The following is a 15,111-nucleotide window of genomic DNA, read 5'->3' as shown; positions in this document are numbered from 1 at the left end:
AAAACACCTGAACGTATCTGCTTAGGGATGAATATGCAGACATCATGGAATCAGCCAGGACCTCTCTACTGAATATTCTCCTGTCAATCTGCATGTCAGTGATGATGTCACACTGACATCATCATGCATCTCTGATCTATCTCAGAGTTAATATGGTTGTTAAAGTCAAGTAACCGTGGTGATTTATTACCATGGTCACCGTCACATGACTCGTAGATTCCACACAGTCATGAGGAAAGTCCCGGTGGAATAAACAGCTGTTATTAAAGTTAGTCTCCACGTACATCTTGTGGATTTTTACAATATAGCCCTATAACTTTGTCTTTAGTGGTTGCCATGGCAACACCATCCACTAATGAAAATAAAAACCCTTAAACTAAATCTGCTGCATTTAGCCACAAAGCTGACCTACGCAGACCTCCGCAGATCACTGTAGACCTCTACAGACCACTGTAGACCTCTACAGACCACTTTAGACCTCTACAGACCTCTGCAGACCACTGTAGATCTCTACAGACCTCTGTAGACTTCTGCAGACCACTGTAGACCTCTACAGACCTCCGCAGACCACTGTAGACCTCTACAGACCTCTGTAGACCTCTACAGACCACTTTAGACCTCTACAGACCTCTGCAGACCACTGTAGACCTCTACAGACCACTGTAGAACTCTACAGACCTCTGCAGACCTCTATAGACCTCTACAGACCACTTTAGACCTCTACAGACCACTGTAGACCTCTACAGACCTCCGCAGATCACTGTAGACCTCTACAGACCTCTACAGACCACTTTAGACCTCTACAGACCACTGTAGACCTCTACAGACCTCCGCAGATCACTGTAGACCTCTACAGACCACTTTAGACCTCTACAGACCTCCGCAGACCACTGTAGACCACTGTAGACCTCTACAGACCTCTGCAGACCACTGTAGACCTCTACAGACCTCCGCAGACCACTGTAGACCTCTGTAGACCTCTACAGACCACTTTAGACCTCTACAGACCTCTACAGACCACTGTAGACCTCTACTGACCTCCGCAGATCACTGTAGACCTCTGTAGACCTCTACAGACCACTTTAGACCTCTACAGACCACTTTAGACCTCTACAGACCTCTACAGACCACTGTAGACCTCTACAGACCACTTTAGACCTCTACAGACCACTTTAGACCTCTACAGACCACTGTAGACCTCTACAGACCACTGTAGACCTCTGTAGACCTCTGTAGACCTCTACAGACCACTTTAGACCTCTACAGACCACTGTAGACCTCTGTAGACCTCTGCAGTGTTCATCAGCCCCAATACCTCCTCCTGCTCCTCCTCCTCCTGCTCCTCCCTTGGCTTTGACATTCAGAGCAGCAGGCGGGTCACATGACCGACTTGATGTTTATATTTGTTGTGTTTGTTCTCATATGATTTATTATTTTCTGTTTGTAGAAAACAGGACCTCAAAAAAAAAAAACAACAACACATCACCTCATTTTGTTTTTATTTTTCTTACCAAAACCTCGGGAGAAGAAACTTTGCACCGCAGCTTGTTACGTTTTATTTATATTTGATACTGTAGGAAGTCGACGGCGAGCAGCTGATGTGCAGCGACCTCAGCGCCCCAAAATAAGTAGGAAGCACTGATATGGACCCAGCCCCCACACAGTCTGACTGTAACCACGGGAACACAAAACCATCAGCTTGATCCTAAACACGTTAGCTGTCGGCACCTTTCTGAGAATTTTCTTCAGTGAAAAGTTAAAAATTGAAATTTAAAACCTTCTTGGTGGAAGCCAAATCTGTAGCAATCAAATGGAGCATTTATATTTTTATAACAAACATTTAGTCCTGATAAGAAGGAAGCGCTCTGTACGTGCATTACGTTTGTCCTCCCCGGGTTTCTGTGAGCTAATCTGAATTCTAGCACTTTCAACCTTTTAAAAAAAAAAAAAGTATTTTTTTCTTTTAAATTTCAGCATATATGTTGATATGTTTTTTAATTTTGTATTGATCCTGTATATGTATGTGCCATTAGTCTGAAATGTAGACTTTTACCAACCATTGTGTTTCTCTTTTCCAAAAGAATAACAGTATTTTTGATAAATGCTTCACTAATACCTTCTACCCCGACCCCATTCCCTTTTTCCTCCTGCTGTTCTTTTATTCAGCCAGCTTTGCTTTCATGAGTACATCTCGTCAACCACCGCAGCCTGGTAGGGAACGGCAACAGCACGCCTGAAGACGTGGCAGAGTGTCACAGCCACAAACCATGGCGGCCATTTTCAGACAACCCAACAGAGACTTGGATGTTTTTCATCTGAATCCTGCTCTGTTTGCTGGGAGAGTCATTTTATTTGGTTTAGCATGAATGCACAAACAAATACTGATTCAACTGAAGGAAGCGGACTCAGTCCACTAACAAATGGTCCTGGTCCGATTCAGGCGGACCCAATACAGGAAACGGACTACAAAACAAAGTGCAATGTGGGCTCAGCTTACGGCACCCCTGGAAAACACAACCAAATCATACATGTGTCGGGAACCAGTTCTGACATGGAGGAATTTAGTCAAAGTTCCAACAGAAATGTGATCGAACCAAGTCACCAGGTTCTGGAACAAGTCCCCAGTCGGACCGAGCCAAGCGCGAATGCAGCCAGACAGTCCTGTCCGAGCCAGAAGTCTCACATCCCGACTGAGCTGTCTGAAGGAACAAGTTCATGGTTTGATGTAAAAGAGTCGCAGCCTCCAGTGCTGGACGTGAAATGTGGCTTTCAGTCGTTGCAGATTAGGAATAAAAAGTAAATGTAAACAATAGAAGCGTGTGGTCACGTTCAACTGTCAGCGTGAAAACACGCAGCTGGATCATTACAGAGTTTAAAGCCAGAAGAAAAGAGAACAAGCTTTTAAGTTAATTCAGATTCAGTTGAGCTTTACATCCAGATGAAGATTCAGAAGGAAGGACTGGATGAGTTTCCTCCGCAGGGTGGCCGGGCTCTCCCTTAGAGATAGGGTGAGGAGCTCGGTCATCCGGGAGGAGATCAGAGTAGAGCCGCTGCTCCTCCGCATGGAGAGGAACCAGTTGAGGTGGCTCGGGCATCTGGTCAGGATGCCTCCTGGACCTCCCTGGTGAGGTGTTCCAGGCACGTCCCTCTGGGAGGAGACCCCGGGGAAGACCCAGGACACGCTGGAGGGATTATATCTCTCGGCTGGCCTGGGAACGCCTCGGGATCCCCCCCGCAGAGTTGGCAAATGTGGCTGGGGAGAGGGAAGTCTGGGCTTCCCTGCTTAGGCTGCTGCCCCCGCGACCCGACCCCGGATAGGCGGCACAAGATGGATGGATGGATGGATGGATGAATGAAGGATTCCATATTTCACATCAAAGCCTTTTAGGATCTGGACGTGCATGACCCAAATGGAAACAGCCAGAACAGAAATGTAGAAAAACATTCAACACCATCAGTTAGTTTGCAGAACAAACGGAAAAATAACTTTTTATTGATCTTTGCTGGATCAATAAAACTCACCAGAACTGATGTAAGAATTCTATAAGTCATCAAAGTAGAAAACCAGTGAAACCTAAGAGTGGATGCTGATCAGCTGAGTGGAGCAGATCATGTTTTCAATGTGAAATATTGCTGTTGCCATGGAAACTTTCCAGGAAGCAGCATCAGGATCTCGTTGTTCCTTCTGGAAATTCGGAAAAAGCTGAACGTTTCAGCTCCTTCCCCGATGACAATGCGTGTTGGAGATAAAACAGTTCAGCAGTTCAACTTTTTAAAATGTCGTCTTTGACTAAATAAACCAAATTGAGCATTTTTGTGATGCTGGACAAAGATGGCACTTTGAGCGGAAACGGGAAGCAGCTGTGACCTCTGATCTCTGACAGGTGTGCTGTTCTGCTCTTCACCTGGGCTGGCACTCCATTACCTCCACCTGCACCTGCTAGGGATGCACTTATCCTTCACCTTCCTCCTCTTTACTGGCGGGTGCAGAACTCTCCTTAAGGGAATTTGTTTTATCACTTTAAACCTGAGAAAAGCTGATATAATTTTATTTCTCTCTCTCCCTCTTGTAACTGGGTACTGTCGACTGCAGGCATCCACATGTAGTTTTATACATTTCTAGCTTAGTGTCAGTCTTGCATTCCATCTCTTTGTGTATCTTGTTAATAACGTTTCATGCTACTCCTCCTCACCTGGTTTATTCCACCTCTGGAATAAACCAGGTGAAGGAAAACATGCAGACCGTTTGCATCGCTTACACTATGTTTGATAGCATGGAGTTTATTGACTACAGGGAGAGTCTAAGCAATGATTGGGAGAAGGAAAGGTGGGAGAAATCTTGCTTTTTGTTACATATCTCACATGCAATCAGTTGCTGCAATGTTGAAGTGACAGACTTGTGTATTGGTTGATCCAAAGAGATGATGAACACAACAACAGAGCTATTGATTATGTACAGTACCATGTATCTTTGACTTGTCATGTGTTGAACTGATTAAAAGACAAACCAGCGGATTTATACCCTCTTTGTTTTATTTTTTTTTTTTAAATCTCTTCCAGGTGTTTTCACCAAACTGATTAAATATAAAGATTTTCTTTTCATTTTTAATTCAGAAGGTCAGACTGTCTCGCAGTCTGAAAAACCAGAGCGGAAGATGAAAGATCATAGAGGCTTGTCACTTGTCAGGATGTCAGGACTAAATAAAACAAACAAAAACTACATGCTGTATTGAATTGTTACTGAAGTGTCAAATAGTTTCATTTGAGACATTCAGAAAAGAAAGATGACCAACCTACAGATTATAATTCATTCATTCATCATTCATTATCCGAACCGCTTAGTCCGACGAAGGGTCGCAGGGAAACTGGAGTCCATCCCAGCAGTCTTTGGGTGAGAGGCAGGTACACCTGGACAGGTAGGCAGTCCATTGCAGAGAACATGCATGTCTGTGGACAGTGAGGAAGCCAGAGTACCTGGAGAAAAGATACATTATAAATTTCCTTTGTCTAGGTTTCCATGCCTTTTCCCAGAATCTCACCAAACTAATCATAAGTAAGGGTTAATGGCCAACCAGATGTCCATTGTAAGAAATTAACGGACAATGGAGGCGTGAACCATCTGACAAGAAGTGGAGGATGGCTGTACACCTGCTGAGTGGCATTATCCTGCTTATACCATGGTCACAAAGGAAATAACTAATAATATTTTACTGTTAAAATCCTGTTTTTAAAAAGAAGCGGCTGAGCGGCCTAATGTCTCTTCTTGTGGTGTTTCCATGGTAACCGCCGTTGGCAGCAGATACTATTGCAACAAATCACAGATGATGGTGAAATGTGATGGTGTTACTGTGTGGTCCAGGGAGATCAGTGTGTAGGAACGTGAGTGAGTGTGTGCACGGCGCGCCGTCAGGTGATCGAGCCTGAAAGATAAGAGTGTTGAACGGAAGTGCCACCCCCTCCTTTTAACAAATTCCAATGAAAATGTGATTTTCTGAAAATGCATATTTCTTCACAATATGAAGGAGATCAGGGAAGACGTGCAATGGTTGGTTTCTATAACAGCATAAGAAAACTTCAGCCGTGGAAAAATGCAAACGTGAACAGCATGGACCTTTTTATTCTTGAAGATGTGGCGTAACCGCTGGAGCATTAATGCAGAGAAACACAGCCGGACCGCTGCAGAGTGCCGTCAGAGCCGCTCTGTCCCTCTTTCAGAGATCTGGAGCTTCATCACCAACTAACTGATTCATTATTTAATCCGGTTTTAAACAATATGATGGATATTTTATCTGCAATGACTGATTTCCACTAATGATCTCTGTAGAACATGAACATATTACAGTAGTGAGATGGGGAGACTTTTTTTTTTTCCTTTCTCCGTTTTCTACTCTGGTTATTGTTCAACCGATGGTCTAAATTAACCTGAAAAAATAAAATAACTTAAAAACTGGCAGATCAGATATATTCATTGGTAACCATGGGCCGCTGTTTGACATCGTCCTTCCAGATATTCTTTCTGCTTTCTGTTTTGCTTGTTTGTCGCTAACATTTCTGTTGCCATGGTTACCAGCTGGTATTTGAGCCAGCGCAGTGGTTTAGAACTATTCGGCTATTTGACGCAACTTTTTAAAACTGGTTTCCAATATTACTTTTTAACGGACACCCTGCAACCTATCAGAATCGAGGATTCACCCAGACCATGGTATAATTTTAGATAACCACGTCAACATCTCTCCCTCAGTCCTTCAAAACATCACATGGAACTTTCTCAAACATAACTGTTCTCACATCATGATATGAAGGTAGGTCCTCTTCGGGGACACCTTAATAGCCTCTCACCTCCACCTGCTGAGGCAGTACACCTGTGGACATGGTACACCTGCTGAGTATTAGGAGTTTCCCTGCAATAACACACCTGACTCACCAGTAAATCACCATTGGCTGATAACTGGTCCCGAGTTTAATGTCAAGCTTTGCACCAGTAACTTATATACTAAAAGATCTTGATTAATACAATCAAAAGCTTTGTTTGTTTTTTTTTAACTAACAGAAGTGCTTCTGTTTTCTGGCAGCCTTTCCTGAAGTAGATGTGGTGGGTTAGGGTGTGTTTTTCCTAAACCCTTACTCCTCATCCACAAGTATTTCATTAGTCTTCACTAAGTCGCCTTTTTAAAATACTAGAAAACACCTTGAACTGCACGTCACAGGCTTATGTGCTTTAATTTCAGACATACAGAGGTTTAGCCTGGGATAAGGCAATGACAATCACTTCAACCTCAACTAAATACTTTAATTTACAGATTTCAGCTAAAAAGTGAGTATTAATCTTCCTCCCACCTGTCCAATGCTGTTGTTGGTCTCCAGTATAGACTCCCACTTTCTCTGACTATTTCAACACAGATTAACTTGTTTCTTTTTGGTCCAAGCATATTTCTTTCTCTCCAGAACTGCTGTGAATTAATGTTATGGGAAAACTATCTAAAGAGCTTTTGTAATGTCTTTTGTAAGAAGTTTTAAAAAAAAAATCAAAGTCCTTTTTTATACTGTGCACCCTGAATATTAGGTTAAATCTCTGCCAAACAGAGATTTAATTCCAGGACATGCTGGAGGGATTGCTTCTCAGATGGACTGGGAATCCAAGGTTGTGGACCACTTTAAATTGGCTGGAGAAAGAGCACAGGCTTGAGATTTAGGCTGTGAAGCTGCGTTGGCTTGAGCTGGATGTTTAGGCCACCTCTGCTGGTGGCTCTCTGTGTCCACCACAGCAAGTGCATCGGTTTTATGTCTGCTTTTTATGTTTGCTGTGGCCTCGACATAGTTTGCCTCCTCTCTAACAAGATGTCGGGTGAAGCTCGGAAGGTTGTTGCAGCGTTGCTTTGAAAGACAGTTTGGACTATAAAAAACTGACAACGACTTATGAATTTGTTCCCGAAGCCTTTAGAGAAACGTTTCGGCAGCAGAGAAAAGCTGCTGGACAGACTCATGTATGATCTGCCAGAGAAAAAGCTTTTCCTTTTGACAAATGGTGTGTAAAGGATTATAAAAATGATTCCCTGGGGTAAATTAGTGTTGCTGCTGAAATTTAAAAGTTGTAAACCTGATTGTGTTGTGGTGTATTAAAACGGACAAAACATGTCCCTCACATCAGCGACTGTTCTTGCAGATGACTTTGTGTTTACCCACAAACTGGAGAATGCTTTCGCTTTCACAAACATGTACTTTTCATCACATGATGCCATTGAAATACAAAAATCAGTCAAATCTGACTCCCTGATGGTGATTTGGTGCAGACAAACCCCTGCTGCAAAGTCCTTGGTTCTGGTAAGACAACGTGCCTGATGCAAAGTGGTTACTGAACCTGCTGCAGTGACCAGTTTGCATCTTAAAAGACACCAGAGGTTCCCAGTTGATCATTCTGGCCAGCGCTTTGTCCTTCTCAAAGCACTCATCTTGCAGTTTCAACTCAGTCTTGCCTGGCATTGAGATAGCACATGTTCCTACAACGTTTACATAAAGTCTTCCCCAGCACCGTTTGTCTGGATCTGCATCGCAATGTTACTGGGAAATCATGTTGCTCTGAATTACTGACATTTTCCTTTGTGATTCCGTAGTCCTGTCCTGTTCTCAGACCGAGACTTAACAGGTTATTGAGCACCAAGAGTTTTATATTTTAGATTCTAATGATGATACACTCCTGTTAAACCGAGCGTATCCATCCATCAAAACACCTAATCAAAGCGAAAATCACAAGTGTGCCATGTGAACATGCTGAGGCTGCATCATCACAGACTGCTTCTGACTCCGGCTGCTGCTGTTCTTGCAATGGAACCAGATGTTACGAGCTCAAAAGGAGGCGATAGCTTATCTGCACCCAAATCCACAACCCGTCTGCCCAATTCCGACATGTTCAAATCCCGACGGGTGTCTTGGTCACATGTCACCTGAGCAACAGGAAGACGTCTATGATTAACTAAGTTCTGTGTTTTTAATGAGGATCTGACCCATGCTACTGTTTTGACACATGACACAGATGTACAGGATATATCACGACATCTGTACTGTGCCAACCCTGTATCACGTGCGCTCATGAAACGAGACTGAATACGTGTTGGCGTATGGTCTGGCTGGGCCCAGTTTTAGTTCCTGGAGCTCACCTGGTCTGGTAGAGACAAAACCCAATGATTCACCCTGTTTTACTACAGATTTGTGTAAACTCTGTAACGGTTCTTGAGTGAGTAAACTGGATCTCCTCAAAGTCTACTGGCAGGAGTGGCTTGTACATTAGTCTGCGTCCCTTGCTACGTATGTCTCTGCCCCAGCTCTTGCGTGACCTAGCCAGATCACGGAGCTCCTCCAAAGCTGGTCTATGAACAAGGATGATCACTCAGACATATCCTTGACACCTCCCCTGTTTCAGAACTTGCTTGTCACAAATTTAAGACACTGATGAACTTGAGCGGTGCTCTTTCATGTCAACTTTTACAAACATTTAAACATATTTCACGCTAACTAGTTAATAACTTTCCCTTTAATCTATAACATCAACTTCAGAAAGAACATCACAAATTTATGGATTTAGCTTCTCTGTGGGCCTGCAAACTCTCCCTGACCTGGTTATATTCAGCCCCTCTGTCTAGGCTGATGCGATGAGCCCAGACTTTGTTCACAGTCATCGACTGGGTTCGGGTCAGACTCTGATCTTGTGCTGTCGGGTTGAGCCAAGTCTTCAGGAAGTGCTTGCATATGTCGACGGTTTCTCCTTTTCTCACCCCAGGCCGGAGAGTGGACCACAAACGAACGTTGGCTGGCACTCCCCTGCTGAACAAACGATGGATTAGTCCATCTCTTTTCTGAGTCCAGTTTAATGAGGACCCTCCTGCCCGGCTGTAGGACAGGTAAGTCGCGAGCCCCATGTCTCCGGTTGAAAAAGGCCTGCTGCTCCTTCTCCTCAGTGTCTCTCCTTTTGATGAGTGACAGGTCAGGCCATTTAGAGCTTAGGTTAGAGTTCAAGGTTGGCAGTGTAGTGCGGATTTTCCTGCCTATCAAAAGTTCAGCTGGACTCATGCCGGTTGAGGTGGTGGGTGTGGCCCAGAAACTCATGAGAGCCAACAAAGGATCCTCTTGATGCAGGATTCTTTTTGCTGTCTGAACAGCTCTCTCAGCGTGTCCATTCCCAGATGGATGGTGGTTAAATGTGATGTGATGTGGTTAAAGTCATACTCTTGACTAAATCTCTTGAAGGTTTCACCTGCAAATTGTGGTCCATTATCCGAGAAGACAGCATCAGGGATTCCGTATCTGGCAAAGGTGGCCTTCAGTTTTACAACTACTTATTCTGCCGTTGTGGTCAGTAGTTCCAGTATCTCCAGGTAGCAGGAGTAATAATCTGAGACCACCAGGTAGGTTTTCCCTTTGTGTTCACACAGGTCTGTTCCGACCCTCTGCCAGGGCCTGTCAGGAAGAGGGGTCGGATTAAGTGGTTCTTTTCTCTGTGCTCTCTTGCTTTCACAGCAGAACTCACACCTCTCCAGACTTTGCTTCAGATCTGCTGATAGACCTGGCCACCACACGGATGTTTGTGCCCTCTCCCTGCATTTGGAGAGGCCTTGGTGCCCCTCATGGATTCTGCTTAAAATCTCTGTTCTCATTGATAGGGGTATTACAATACGGTTTCCCCGCGTAACGAGCCCATCGCATTCTGAGAGATCACTTCTGTAACGGTAGGAAGCTCTCAGTGAGGGGCTGAGTGTACTTAAGGTCATCCATCTCTTATCATTTTTATATCTATATACATATCAGCCACCACCAGTGTTTTCCCTGGAGCGTATTCTGCTACTGCATTGAATCTCATGAGCCTGAGAAGCAATCTTTGACACCTGATTGGTACTGTGTCCAGGTGTTTGGAGTTTATCAGGGGGACCAAAGGTTTGTTGTCAGTAACAAACTTGAAACTGTCCATGCCATACAGGTACTTGCCAAAATGCTTGCATGCCCAGACTCCTGCCACGCACCCCTTTTCAATCTGTACGTATCGAGTCTCTGCACTTGTTAGTTTCCTGGAGCAGTAAGCAACAGGTTTCCAGACTTCATGCTGCTGTAAGAGCACTCCTCCGAGCCAATTGCTGGCATCTGCAGAAATTGCTGTTGGTCTGTTTGGATCATAATACGCCAACACAGGCGTGTTCATCAAAGCTTGTTTCAGGTTGTGGAATGCTCTCTCTTGTGGTTCTTCCCAGAACCAAGTCACTCTGGCTTTGAGCAGTTCATAGAGCGGTGCTCCAATGGTGGCCAGGTGGGGTATATGAAATTAAATGAAATGAAAAATACCTTATTATTCCGCAAAGGGAAATATTGCAGTATATAATAATAATAACTAGAGGAGGTCTTGTTCCGGAGGCTGATGGCTGCTGGCAGGAATGATCTTCTGTATCTTTCAGTCTTACATCGGACCTGAAGAAGCCTCTCACTGAACACACTTTGTTGTTTCATCACTGTGTTGTGGAGAGGGTGTGAAGAATCCTCCATCATCTTCATCAGCTTGTGCAGCATTCTTCTTTGGACAATCAGCTCCAGCGGCTCCAGAGTTACTCCAAGCACAGAAGCAGCTTTCTGGATCAGTTTGTTGATTCTCTTCAAGTCTCTGGTTCTGATGCTACTACCCCAGCAGATGCTGCAAAGCTGACTGCACTCTCCACAACAGACTTCTAGAAGATATGCAACATCTTGGTGCAGACGTTAAACCATCTCAGCTTCCTTAAGAAGTACAGTCTGCTCTGACCTTTCTTGTAGATGTAGTCAGTGTTGCATTTCCAGTCCAGTTTGTTGTCCAGCTGAACTCCAAGATACTTGTATTCCTCCACCACCTCCACCTCCTCTCCCAGGATGGAAACAGTGCTTTGTTTATTCTTCTTCCTCCTGAAGTCAACAATCATCTCTTTTGTTTTGCTGCTATTTAATATGAGATGATTGTCACCGCACCATTTAACAAACTGACTGACCAGTTCTCTGTACTCTGCTTCTTGTCCATCCCTGATACACCCCACAACTGCAGAGTCATCAGAGTATTTCTGCAGATGACAGGACTCAGAGTTGTACTGGAAGTCTGAGGTGTACAGAGTGAAGAGGAATGGCCAGAGTACAGTTCCTTGTGGTGCACCAGTGCTGCTGACCTCCATCTCAGACACACAACCTTTCAGTCTCACAAACTGGGGTCTGTTTGTGAGGTAGTCATAGATCCAGGTGGTTGTGGAGGTATCCACCTGGAATTTATGGAGCTTCTCACATAACAAAGCAGGCTGAATGGTATTAAAAGCACTGAGAAATGAAAGAACATGACCCTCAGAGTGCTGCCTGAATGGTCCAGATGAGAGTGTGCTCTCTGGAGCAGGTATATGATGGCATCTTCAACCCCAAGTCCATTACGATATGCAAACTGGAATGGGTCCTGAAAGGTGTTTACTTGCTTGTTGAGGTGAGCCAGTAAGAGTCTCTCCAGGACTTTCATGATGTGAGATGTCAGGGCAACTGGTCTGTAGTCACTTGGTTCAGCTGGTTGTGTTTTTTTAGGCACTGGAACAAGGCAGGAGGTTTTCCACAGCACTGGGACTCTATTTAGTCTCAGACTGGTGTTGAAAAGGTGCAGGAGAATCGGACATAGTTGTTCTGAGCAGGTCTTGAGAACTCTGGGACTGACACCATCTGGACCTGCAGCCTTGTTCTGGTTCAGTTTTTCAAGTTGCTTCTTAACCTGATTGCAGGAGACAAACAAGGTGGAGGTCTCAGGATGTCCTGATGTGGAGGGAGATGAAGCTGTGTTCTGGTCCATGACTGAGCTGCAGGGTGACAGATTGGAGGCGTGACAGGAAAGCAGTGGGCTTATGGAGGGTGTGTGGTCTGTTGGGCTGGAGGTAGGGGGTGAACTGAACCTGGTGAAGAATATGTTCAGCTCATTAGCTCTGTCCAGACCTCCATCAGGCTGGTCCCCCTTTAACTTGAAGCCGGTGATCTTCTTCATTCCAGACCACACATCCCTCAGGTTATTCTGCTGGAGCTGACTTTCTAACTTCTTCCTGTAGTCCTCCTTGCACTTCTTAGTTTGTGTTTTAAGTTGTTTTTGTGTTGCCCTCAATAACTCCCTGTCTCCATCCCTGAAGGCTTTCTTTTTGATGTTCAGCAGCTTTTTCAGCTCACTGGTGATCCAGGGTTTGTTATTGAGGAAGCACCTCACTGTTCTTGTTGGGACGATGCTGTCCACACAGAAGTTTATGTAATCTGTCACACACTCAGTCATGGCGTTGATGTCGTCTCCATGAGGTTCACAGAGGACGTTCCAGTCTGTAGCCTCAAAGCCTCCTCTAAGAGCATCTTCAGCTTCAGCAGACCAGATTTTGATAGTCTTTGTGATGACTGGTTGCTGCTGAACGATGGGCTTGTAGGTGGAGGTGAGAAGAACCAGATTATGGTCAGATCTTCCTAAAGGAGGCAGGGCAGAACAACTGGATCCATTATTCATATTTGCATAAAATAAGTCCAACATCTTATTTTCTCTGGTGGAGCAGCTGACAAACTGCTGGAATCTTGGTAGAGTTGCAGAGAGGGAGACGTTGTTGAAGTCTCCGGAGATCGCCATGAATGAGTTTGGATGCTGTGTTTGTAGCCGAGCAACGACGGAGCTGATGACATCACAGGCTGTGTCTGGTGCGGTACCAGGTATTATATAAACCGCTACCAGAATAACACAGGTAAACTCTCTGGGTAAATAATATGGACGGAAGCTCACAGCTAACAGTTCCATGTCCCTTGTGCATATCTTCTCCTTGACAGTAACATGTCCAGGATGACACCAACGCTGGTTAACTAGCACTGCAATTCCACCACCCTTTAGCTTTCCGCTGTGTTGTCTACTGCGGTCTGCACGGACCGTTTTAAAGCCCGGTACAGACACATTACAGTCAGGGATGTGTTCATGCAGCCATGTCTTAGTGAAGCACATAATACTGCACTCTCTGTATTCTTTCTGAGACCTTGTTAGCATCTCCAGCTCGTTAGCTAGCGATCTCACATTACCCATTAGGATGGTTGGGAGAAATGGTTTAAATCTCCATCGCTTTCTCCTCTGTCTCACTCCTGCTCTGCATCCTCTTCTCTTTCTTTTTAACTCCATCGGGATTTGATGTGTTGTTTCACTGATAATCCTGATTTGGGAGAGTTTAATAAGTTGATCCCGATTGTAAACAAGTCTTTTGTTGCCATGGAGACTCCTCATAACAAGTCTTGAAAGAGCCAAAAATATGCAGAAAAATATCTGCCAAATGGTGTTATAAATGTTATCACCAGACTACTGTTGTTATGAAGGGCAATCTGCCAAAATCCACTTGATGCATCGAGGGAGGAGAAGACTTTGGCTCCTGCTAGCTTTGCTAGGACCTCTCTGATGGTAGGGAGCATGTATCTTTCTCTTTTTACCTGCTTGTCCACCCTTTTCATGTCCATGCAGATACACACTTTCCCTTTTGGGTTCACCACTGAACCCACCATAGGGCTGCACCAGTCTGTTGGCTGTGTGACCTTTTTAACAACTCCCTGGTTCTCCATTCTGTGCAGTTCCTCCTTAACTTTGGGTATTATAGGCAGTGGCACTCTCTGAGCAGTAGTCACGACATAGGGTACTGCACCCTCTTTGACGTGGATTTTGACTGGTTCAGTCTTCAATGTGCCATGTTCCCCAAATTCTCCGCTTATAGCTTCCACCCTTTTTACCAAACCCAAGGCTACAGCTGCTTCTCTGCCAAGCAGATTATTCACAGATGGGCCTTTTACAACATAAACCTGTGTCTCATGGTGTTTCTCTTTATGAGTGAATGCTGCTTTGAAGAACCCTAGACACTTTAATTGTCCTGAGCTGACAAGAGGTACTTCTCGTTTATTTAGGCCCTGTTCACTCTTCAGTGCTTTAAAGGTGCCATAATTAATCACTGTGGCGTTGGCCCCTGTATCTATCTTAAAGTGGGCTGGTGTTTCACATAGCTCCAAAGTCACTGTCCAGTTTTCTGAGGTGTTGATGTCACAGGATGCAGAACAATGTTCTTAGTGTTTTATATGATCAGGTAATTCTACATTTTTGTGTGCCATGCAGTGATTTAAATTTTATTCAGTGTGTTGTGTGATATTGGACTGAGTTACCAGGATCTAACCGAGAACAGACCTTTGACTGCAAATGGACACACCTGAACCTCATTGCATTTGACCCTTCCACTCATTATAAATAGGATGCTTGACACCCGCTGGAGATGGTGCTTTTAGGTGAATGCTGTTCAGCTTGTGGCGATTGCTGCTGTCCTGGGAGGAACGGCTGGACACACACTTGCGTCTTGGGTGGATCTTCCTGGCTTAGTATTGGCAGATTTCCCCAGTCGGATCGCGGCGGACCTCCGGTGCATTGTATCAACGTTCGCTATCCCTCCCTATTCGCTATCCCTTGCCCATTGGGGTTACGTGTGAGGAACTTTTTGCGTGTATGGAATTTACGTTGAGTCCATTTCTCCTTTGTGAGGTCGTCAGGCCTGGATGGTGAGGAGGAGCAGTGGTGGAGACAATAATCGGCTGATGGAC

This window comes from Telmatherina bonti (assembly GCF_933228915.1).
Source record: "Telmatherina bonti genome assembly, chromosome: 4".
In the NCBI taxonomy this organism is placed as follows: Eukaryota; Metazoa; Chordata; class Actinopteri; order Atheriniformes; family Telmatherinidae; genus Telmatherina; species Telmatherina bonti.
The sequence above is the reverse complement of the archived record's forward strand: the minus strand, read 5'-3'. Positions refer to the sequence as shown.